Source organism: Drosophila nasuta, unplaced genomic scaffold (assembly GCF_023558535.2).
Source record: "Drosophila nasuta strain 15112-1781.00 unplaced genomic scaffold, ASM2355853v1 ctg17_pilon, whole genome shotgun sequence".
In the NCBI taxonomy this organism is placed as follows: domain Eukaryota; kingdom Metazoa; phylum Arthropoda; class Insecta; order Diptera; family Drosophilidae; genus Drosophila; species Drosophila nasuta.
Window position 1 is genome coordinate 813,233 of NW_026869403.1, and position 9,588 is coordinate 822,820.

At 40.6% G+C, this 9,588-nt stretch overlaps 1 pseudogene; it reads left to right on the plus strand.

Moving 5' to 3' along the window:
* The first annotated feature begins 1,677 nt into the window (after positions 1–1,677).
* On the plus strand, positions 1,678–3,596 carry LOC132797697 (uncharacterized; annotated as a pseudogene).
* The last annotated feature ends 5,992 nt before the right edge of the window (positions 3,597–9,588 follow it).

Genomic DNA, 9,588 nt, shown 5'->3' on the forward strand with positions numbered 1-9,588 from the left:
TTATTTTCATTTTTCAAAAATTTTCCGGTTTTAAAATTGTGCCGATTTTAGATTTTTTTCTGCTAAAGTTGCTCCACCATTCATTATTTTATTTTATTTTATTTATTGATATTTTATGTTTTTAATTTTTGTTTTCCATCGTCTTGCTCTCGGCATTGCTGACTCTAGATAAATGTCTAAATCTTCTATATTCTTCTTCTTCTTCTAAATATATATCTGTTTGACCGCTTATGATATTTATAAATCAAGAACGGGAGAACAGAATTGAGTGAAAATTGGAAGGAGGTAGCTTAGAGCCAGGAGACGGTTATAGTATACTTTGTATCCCGTTCTGTTCTTCCGTTCTTGATTTATTCGTGGTCAAACATAACATGTCTTCTTTTTGTATATATTTAGAAGAAGATGGCACTTTTAAAACTGCCAAATTTTTATTTTATTTCATCTATTTGTTTGAGATCTATTGTTTAAGATTTGATCGTCTTGCTCGCGGCATTGCTGACTGCAAAATAAATGTAAATTAATTTTCAATTTCCAAAGTTTTTACATTTTTTCAATTTTAAAACTTTCTTTGTTTTATATTTTTTTATATTTTTTTTCGATCGTATTGCTCGCGGTGTTGCTGACTGTAAAATAAATGAAAATGTATAAATACATGATATCGTAATATAGTTTAGATACGTTACGCTCACAGCCTACTTACTGTTCTTCATTACTATAAGTGCAGCCATGTCGGTGGAGTAAAATTCGCGCTGTCGAACGGTACAAAAGTATCCTATAGTCTACCAATTTTCACTCAAATCTGTTCTACCGTTCTTGATTTATAAGTGGTGAAACTTTATAGACTTTCTTTTATATATATAGATTACCGCAATATTTTGATTTTACTCAAAATGGGTAGCGGGTATCTCACAGTCGAGCACACTCTCATTAGCTCAAAACATTTGAATATCGCAGTGTTAAAATCGTTTCGAGGTTATAAGAGTATCCTCGGCAGTGAATTGGCGATCTCGAATGTTAAAACAAAAAAAATAAAATAAAGTAAGAAACCTACAGTTAAGAGTGACCGTTCGCAGCTCTAGCTTTAAAATTAAGCTTGTTATTCGATTTTTGATTTGCGGGCGCGGAAGTGGGCGTGGCAAAACACTGAAACAAATTTGATCTGCGTGCAAACATAATAAATGCTGTCGAAAATTATAGCTCTATCTCTTATAGTCTCTGAGATCCAGTGAAACAAAGAAAAGGATAATCAACAACCTCGACATAGTCTTTTTCTATCCAATACATAAAATTGCAGAAATGTGTTTAGTCCTATATACATTTCCAATGATCTCAAATTTGAAAATATTTATGTATTTTTTTTTTTCAATCAAAATATGAATATTTGCAAAACTTATCAAACCAATTCGCCGAATGTGATATTTCACATTCTCTGCAAGAGTTACCGTTTTGATATCGTAGGAAGCTAAATATAATTCCATTATGATATTCGAAAATGGAGCATGTGAAAAGCAGGGACGACATAAGAATAGTGATTCATTCCATTTATGTTATGTGATTAAATTTATAATTTTTCTATAATTGTTAATTTCAACGACAATAGTCGTGTCAAACCCTAAAAACTAATTAAGCCCAGATTAATTTGCGCATGAAAGGGTTAAAGGTCTGTCAAAATTAGTAGGCTGTATGACACACCATTTTCAAAATGATTATTATTTTATTGTTTAAATTGATGTGCTTGCCTCAAGCTCAGAGCCACGCCACCTTCGACAGCCTTCAAATTTTTACTAACCTATTCCATGCAAATCGAACGGCATACATCTTAATAACATTAGAAATTCTAGAGGATAGTTGGTTCACTACGAAAGTTAATATAAATGAGCGACGACTGGTAGACTTGTTTCAAACTAATACCACTGAAGCTCGTGAGCAGCTTTGCTGGTATAGAACAACAAATCTAGAAAAACGCTGGAATTTTATGGAATTTTTTACGCAAAACATCTGCCATATCAAAAGTGTTTTTATCACGCTTCCCGAGTACATTTTTTAAAAGTGGGTATCACAATGTTTCCGTAACAATTGCATCAAATGGCTTATCGGCTTACGAAAGAAGATCCCTAAGTTATATATATATTGACCTCGAAGAAAGCGTTCGTTGTGAGCCTTTATTTGATATTCCTCGATGTCATGATGCAAGTAGGCCATTACATTACGAAACATCAGAAGTTATTGTTCTACGAGCCATTTTTTGCGGCGCTGCCCTATGGATAACTTGATTCAATATTATTGGACGCTTCATGATAGTACTGAGAACCGTAAGTTGACTCCTTAACTAAATTATAACAATTATAATCAATTTCACTTTCAGATCTCTTAGAGTTTTTGGGCGGTACATTAAAGCCAGAACTAAAACTAGGTCGTTATCGTCTCAAACTTCGTTTGCAGTCTCCATTAAATCGAATGGTAATGGTTCGAATAAACGCTCGTATTGTGGGACGACGAACACCACTTGTAGCAAGGGTATGAGGTCATCAGATTGTTTTTATTTCTAATTGAAATTTATATTATCACTTTACCACAGTGTTATCTTGTTCTTGCTTCCCAACGCGTTTATGCTGCCATAAGAGGAGGTCAACACAGAAAAGTTTTTAGGGGTAAAACAATTTTTTCAAGCTAATCCTAGTCGTGATCTCTCTTTACCAGAAAATTGTTTTCAACAACTTCTGTATCAATGGTCATGTCAGGCTTCTCTATCTCAAGTGCACAAAACCTGCAGGACCGATATGGGAATAAGTAAATATAATCGTATTATTATACCCATTACCCATTGGTATTATACCCGTTACCCATTGGTAAAACAAACTAAAATTTAATTGTGTGGAAGAAAGTTTAGAAGAAACAATGTTAAAGAGCATATAGATAATGTGCATTCGCACGAGTTGCTTTGGTTATGATTTAAAATATTGTCTAGTTCTATATTAATGTGGAATGCAAATGGGTAACGGGACTCCAAGAGTCGAGCACTTTCGACTTTGACATCCTTACTTGTTAAAAGCTTTATTCTAAATCTTACAGATAAACGAATCGCAATTTCAGCATATAGTCAACCAAATGAGCAATCTCTTCGTATTACTTTACATATACGATCCAGATTTGATCACCTTCGCACTGCAGTTGCTATTCAAAATGTAGTATTTCTGTCATCTACACGACGCTACATTGATATAAATATCGTATGCGTCACAAACTGTAATGCAAATAAGTTCTCCGATTTATTACCAATTCATCTTAAAGGTCAATGTCTTCGATGCCGATCAAAAAATTATTAAGTGGATATGGACAGTAGAGACTGATGTAGTTGGGATATCAAGCCGACTTATTTACGATACTAAAAGATTGCCCGCAGAATTACTATATATTTAAATATTGAAGCTACGCATAGAAATAAGCAGGCTAATAAATACCAAGGAACAACCAGTATTACATTGGATAAAAATAAAGGTCCTGTCGACACTTTTGCAATATTAAACCACTTGAGGGTGATGCTCTAGATACACTTTTCTCAATTCAGTGTGAAACGGATCAAGCACGACATAAGCCATTACAATACTGTGTAGGTATAAGTGGGTTTCTTATCGAAGAATGCAAAAGTGATGAATTATTAATGGTGAGACTACCTCCAACTTCTTATATTAATATTCAGGTATGTTTATGAAATGTTAAAATTATTAATGCGAAAAATTATAATTATCCCTACAACTCTGATGGCAGTGCCATATTTACTCTACAAAGCTTCATTTTGTGCTTCTCTCTCTATCTCTTATAGTCTCTGAGATCCAGTGTTTCATACGGACAGACGGACAGACAGACAGACGGACAGACAGACATGGCTAGATTGTCTCGGCTATTGATGCTGATCAAGAATATATATACTTTATAGGGTCGGAGATGCCTCCTTCTACCTGTTACATACATTTCCTGCCGGCACAAAGTTATAATACCCTTCTACCCCATGGGTAACGGGTATACAAATTTCTATAGCCTTCGCCATCGACACAAATTCAAGGAATGTGCAAAAACGTGTTTTGCGTTCATGCATGCTGCTTCCTACAATTCGTAAAAATTTAGAAAACGAGAAGGAATGAACTTCCAATCGGTGCTGTGCATCTGTGCTTGATATCCAGAAGTCCATTATCCATTATCTATTATCAGATCAATTTTAGTTGTGCATCATGTGAAACGATACAAATCTATGTGAGGGCAGTTCTTAAATCCAATAACAACTCAAGATAAACTGCTTGTTAGTTTAAATTGCGTAGAACTCTTGATACAGTTCCTACTCCTCCAATCGGCCAATATTCCAAACGAATTTTTGCTAAGGCTCTAGCTTCATCATGTAGATAGATTTTAAAATTATGAGGGTAAGGAAATGTTGAATTGACTAGTTGACCGCCAACGCGCAGAAGTCCAAATTGGTCGATGAACTGCGGCAATCTGGAATAAATCTCCTTCACAGCTGCATAACTCGCAGTACAAGTTACCTGGCTGATATAAACCACGTTGAGACCTGGATGCTTAGCACTCGCCGCAAAAATTTTTAACTTGTGATGAATCAACAAAAGATTTCTTCTCCGATAATCCCAATTTTGCGTTTTATAACAAACCATCGATCACAACTCGAAGTTACTGTGAATGCCTTTTGATGAATATCTTAAGAGCAGGATGCTAAAGAGTCAACGTTAAGGTTCAGATTCTCGCAGCTTTAAACTAACGAAAAACAGTGAGAATGCTGATTTAGATTTGTATCAGCTTGATTGATGCCATAAAGTCTGTATGCATTGTTCCGTCTCCATCACCAACAACGATCCAACTTAAGGGGACGCCAATCGACGGGCAGTTGCCGATTGAAGGCAGTATCGGGAAAATGAATGTTGGATGGAATCATCCAGCCGTATATGGTGAGGTTCGGCTGGTCATTTTAATTAATTGGCAATTCAAACATCCTTTAACAAAAATATCAGTATTATTGAGACCAGGAACAATGACATCACATTGTGTCCGCTTCAGCTGTAGCATTTGGACTAAATGGGACGTTAACATATGGATTTCGGAACCGGAATCAAGAGGCTATGGAATGTATAATGGGTAACAAAGCTTGTTCGCTATAGAAGCTAGTGGACTTGTAACGATAAGAAAGGCGTACGCTATCGCTACGACTGTTGTTTGATCGGATGGGTGTGGGCATAAAATAAATCCTTTCCGCTTCGTGCTTCCATAGAATAATTACATTACTACAAAATTCGCGTACCTAAATTGGAGGGGAAAAGGGTGAAGGACCGTAAAGAAAATAGTTAGAAGAAGACTAGAAAAACAAAAGACAGGATAGGGATCTACCTTCGAATGATAACACTTCTCCTTTACGGTGCACTCATTGGTGCAGTCGTCCACCCTACCATGATCCTGCAAAGTCAACGTTAAAATCATTTTAAAACAAGTAAGAAAGCTACAGTCGAGTGTGCTCGACTGTGAGATACCCGCTACCCATTTTGAATAATACCAAAATAATGCGGTAGTCATCTCAAAAATTAAAAATAAATATGCATGTATTCTCGATCGGGATTTGAGCTCGAGCACCACCGACCGTGTGGTTAAAAGAAAAGAAGTTTGTACCCCGAGCGGGCTCGAACCACAACATGCTCTGCTTGCACTCTACCACCAGAGCTATCGCATTGCTTATAAACCCTCTATGCATCCAGATACTAATATAGGCGACCATGTATATACGTATACGCATACATACAATAAATACAAAGCAGGCGTTTTTGCCCATACATAAGTATTTCTTTAATAAGATCCACAGTTTTTATTTATAATTATTGGAAAAACGATAAAAAAAGTTTATACCCCGAGCGGGCTCGAACCCGAGTACCCCGAGTACCACAACACGCACATGCTTGCACTCTACCAATAAAGCTATCACAGTGCCTCTATGTATTATTATTATTAGGCGGCACTACAACCCATTTCGGGATTTGGCCGACCTCAGCGTCTCCCTCCACGCGCCTCCTCCAATTGGAAATACCCAGTAGATTGAGGTCCTGCTCTACTTGGTCCTTCCATCGAAGACTTGGTCGTCCCTTGATCGTCGTTCGTAGTCGACTCTCGCTTCGAATACCTTCTGAGCTGGAGATTCGTCATCCATACGCACAACGTGGCCGAGCCAGCGCAGACGTTGTATCGTGATGCGCCGGACCACGTCCACGTCGTCGTACAACTCGTACAGCTCGTGGTTCATCCGAATGCGAAAGTCGTCCCCAATCCAAACGGGACCGAACATCTTGCGAAGAATTTTCCTCTCGAACACTCCAAGCGCTGCTGCATCTGTTGTCGTTGACACTACACATGCTTCTGCGCCATATAAGAGCACGGGTAGGATGAGTGTCTTGTAGAGTGCTAATTTTGTTCGGCGAGAGGGTCTCTATTGCACATTTGCCTACTCAGACCAAAGTAGCACCTATTGGCAAGTGTGATTCTTTGCTTGATCTCTAGGCTGACGTCAATTTTGGTGTTAATGGCGGTGCCAAGGTACGTGAACTCCTTGACCACTTCGAACGTATAGCTGTCTGCTACTACATGGGAGTCTAGGCGACGCGCCTCCTGCTTGTCGACAGCATATACTTCGTCTTGCCCTCGTTTACCGCCAAACCCACTTTTGCTGACTCTTTTTCGATAGTGGAAAATGCAGCAGTGACATCACGCTTGCTGCGGCCAATGATGTCAATATCATCAGCGTAAGCAGGGGCTGGACACTTTTATAAAAATAGTGCCAGCTCGATGCACACCGACTTTCCGCAAGACCCCTTCCATCACGAAATTGAAGAGGTTGCACGAAGGGGGTAGCCTTGTCTGAAACCTCGAACGGTATTGAAAGGTTCGGAGAGGTTCGTTCCTACCTTGACAGAGCTGATGGTGCTGCTCAATGTCATCCTGCAAAGACGTATCAGCTTTGCAGGAATACCGAACTCAGACATGGTGGCATATAGGCGTTCCCTTGTCGGGCTATCGAATGCAGCTTTGTAATCGACAAAGAGATGATGAGTGTCAATTCCATTTTCGTGGGTTTTCTCAGGATTTGGCGCAATGTGAAGATCTGGTCTATGGTGGATTTACCAGGTCTGAAGTCGCACTGATAAGGTCCGATCAGTGTGCTGGTATACGGCTTCAGTCGTTTACATTTACGCTCGATAAGACCTTATATGAGATGGCAATAAGGCTAATTCCCCGGTAGTTGGCGCATATCGTCGGGTCGCCTTTCTTCAGCACAGATTTCCATTTTCATCTCGACAGTTAGATGCTCCGGTCTTGAAACCTTGTGTCAGACGATTGACTTGTTGGTAAAATTTTCGAGCATCATTTCTGTCTTGCAACACCTCGAGTTCCTCGCACTCTCGCTATTCTTGCTCCCGTTTTTCCGTCTAAAAGTCGCCTCTCTTCCTTCCTTTTCTCCCTGTAACGTTCACACGTAGCTCGCGTTGCGCCAGACTGCGACGCGACACTCCTCGTCATACCATTGGTTCCGTGTGGGTGGGCGCTTGAACCCAATGGCTGTTTCAGCGGCAGCTCGCATGGAGTGGGGTATGTGCGCCCAGAGTCCGCCGGCGTCAACAGGGAGAGGGTAGGTTGGTGGAGCAGTTCCGAGAGGTGAGTGGAGTAGGCTGTTGCTGTCCGTTGTGATCGCAGCCTAGTGACGTCCAGCTTTCGTTGCGTGTTGGGGCGTACGTTTTCGCTCGGCATAGTCGCATGCGTATCTTGGCTGCGGCAAGATATTGGTCGAGTCTATGTTGACTCCACGAAACGTACGCACGTCCATCACGCTTGAGGCATGCCTTCCGTCTATCACAACTTGATCAATGTGGTTGCGCGTTTTTGATCAGGGGACAGCCATGTGGACTTGTGGATGTCGAGGTGCCGAAATCTGGTGCAACTCACTACCATGTTTCGCGCCGCGGCGAAGTCAATCAGCCTGAAAGCCATTGTTCGAGGTGGTCTCATAGAGGCTGAATTGACCGACGGTCAAAGATGCTTTCGCGCCCAACCTTTGCGTTGAAGTCCCCGAGGATGATCTTCACGTCGTGGTTTGGGCAGCGGTCGTATGTGTCCGCGAGTCTCGCTTAGAATGCATCCTTAGCAGCATCGTCCTTCTCCTCCGTCGGGGCGTGCGCGCAAATTATGCTAAGATTGAAAAATCTAGATTTGACGCGGATTGTAGCCACCCGTTCACTCACTGGGGTGAAATTGGAGACGTGGTGGCGTGGTCTCCGGCTTACTACAAATCCGCATCAAATTCGCGCTTCTCCGCATGGCAGCTGTAGTAAATATTTGCTCTTGGAGCAACCTTGACCTGTCCATCTCATTTCCTGGCATCTGCCAGTTGGATAGAGCACCTTCCCAATTAAGGCTTCGGACATTCCAGGTGCATATCCTTAAATCGTAGTCCTTTTCCATTTTGCGGTGGTCGTCAACATAAGGGGATGCTATCCGAGGCTTTCGCTTTGGTTTTCCTTGGGCTTCTTTTCCGAGGCGGGTTCCAAACCCTGCGCTCAACCATTTACCGACCGGATGACTCGCTGCACACATTAGCTCACTATCTAGCGGGTGCTAACCCATGAGGTGCCACGAGGAGGCTGTGTGTCAACTTGCAATCATTCGTAGACAGAGATCGCACTGGCGGCCGTCAAGTTGACCGCAATCAGAAACTTTACTCTGTACAAATGAAAGCCATCCTATCCCATGCTTACAGATACAAATATAGAGGCGAACATGTATATATGTATACGCATACATACAATGCATACATAGCAGGCGTTTTCGCCCATACAAAATTTCTTTAATAACATCCACAATTTTTATTTATAATTGTTATAAATACGATTACCCATAGCTCTATCTCTTATAGTCTCTGAGATCATACGGACAGACGGACATGGTTATATCGTCTCGGCTGTTGACGCTGATCAAGAATATATATACTTTATAGGGTCGGAGATGCCTCCTTCTACCTGTTACATACATTTCCTGCCGGCACAAAGTTATAATGCCCTTCTACCCTATGAGCAGTGGGTATAATAAGTTAGAAAGCTACAGTCAAGTGTGCTCGACTATGAGATACCCGCTACCCATTTTAAATAAAATAACAATATTTCGGTAATAATCTCAAAATATTAAAAAAAAATGCTTGTATTCTCGATCGGGATTTGAAGCCGAGCAGCACAACATGTTGGGCATGCACTCTACCACTAGAGCTATCGCAGTGCTTATGAAGCGGCTTTTTAACTCTAAGCAACTAAGACACGTGTAATTGTTTTCGTGTTTATCTCCGTTGCAAAACTACACATGCATACACATACCAATTGTAACAAACTGATTATACACAGCCTATGATGACGTACTCTGCTTACGGGGGCCGACTGATGCTCACGGCAAATGGGGTAGGTTTTTGTTATCTATGGGAGCTGATGAATGATGTGTGTATGTTGTTTTTTGTGTCGGTGATGATGTGATTGTTTGCTGTGTGAACTTCTAAAAGAGAAT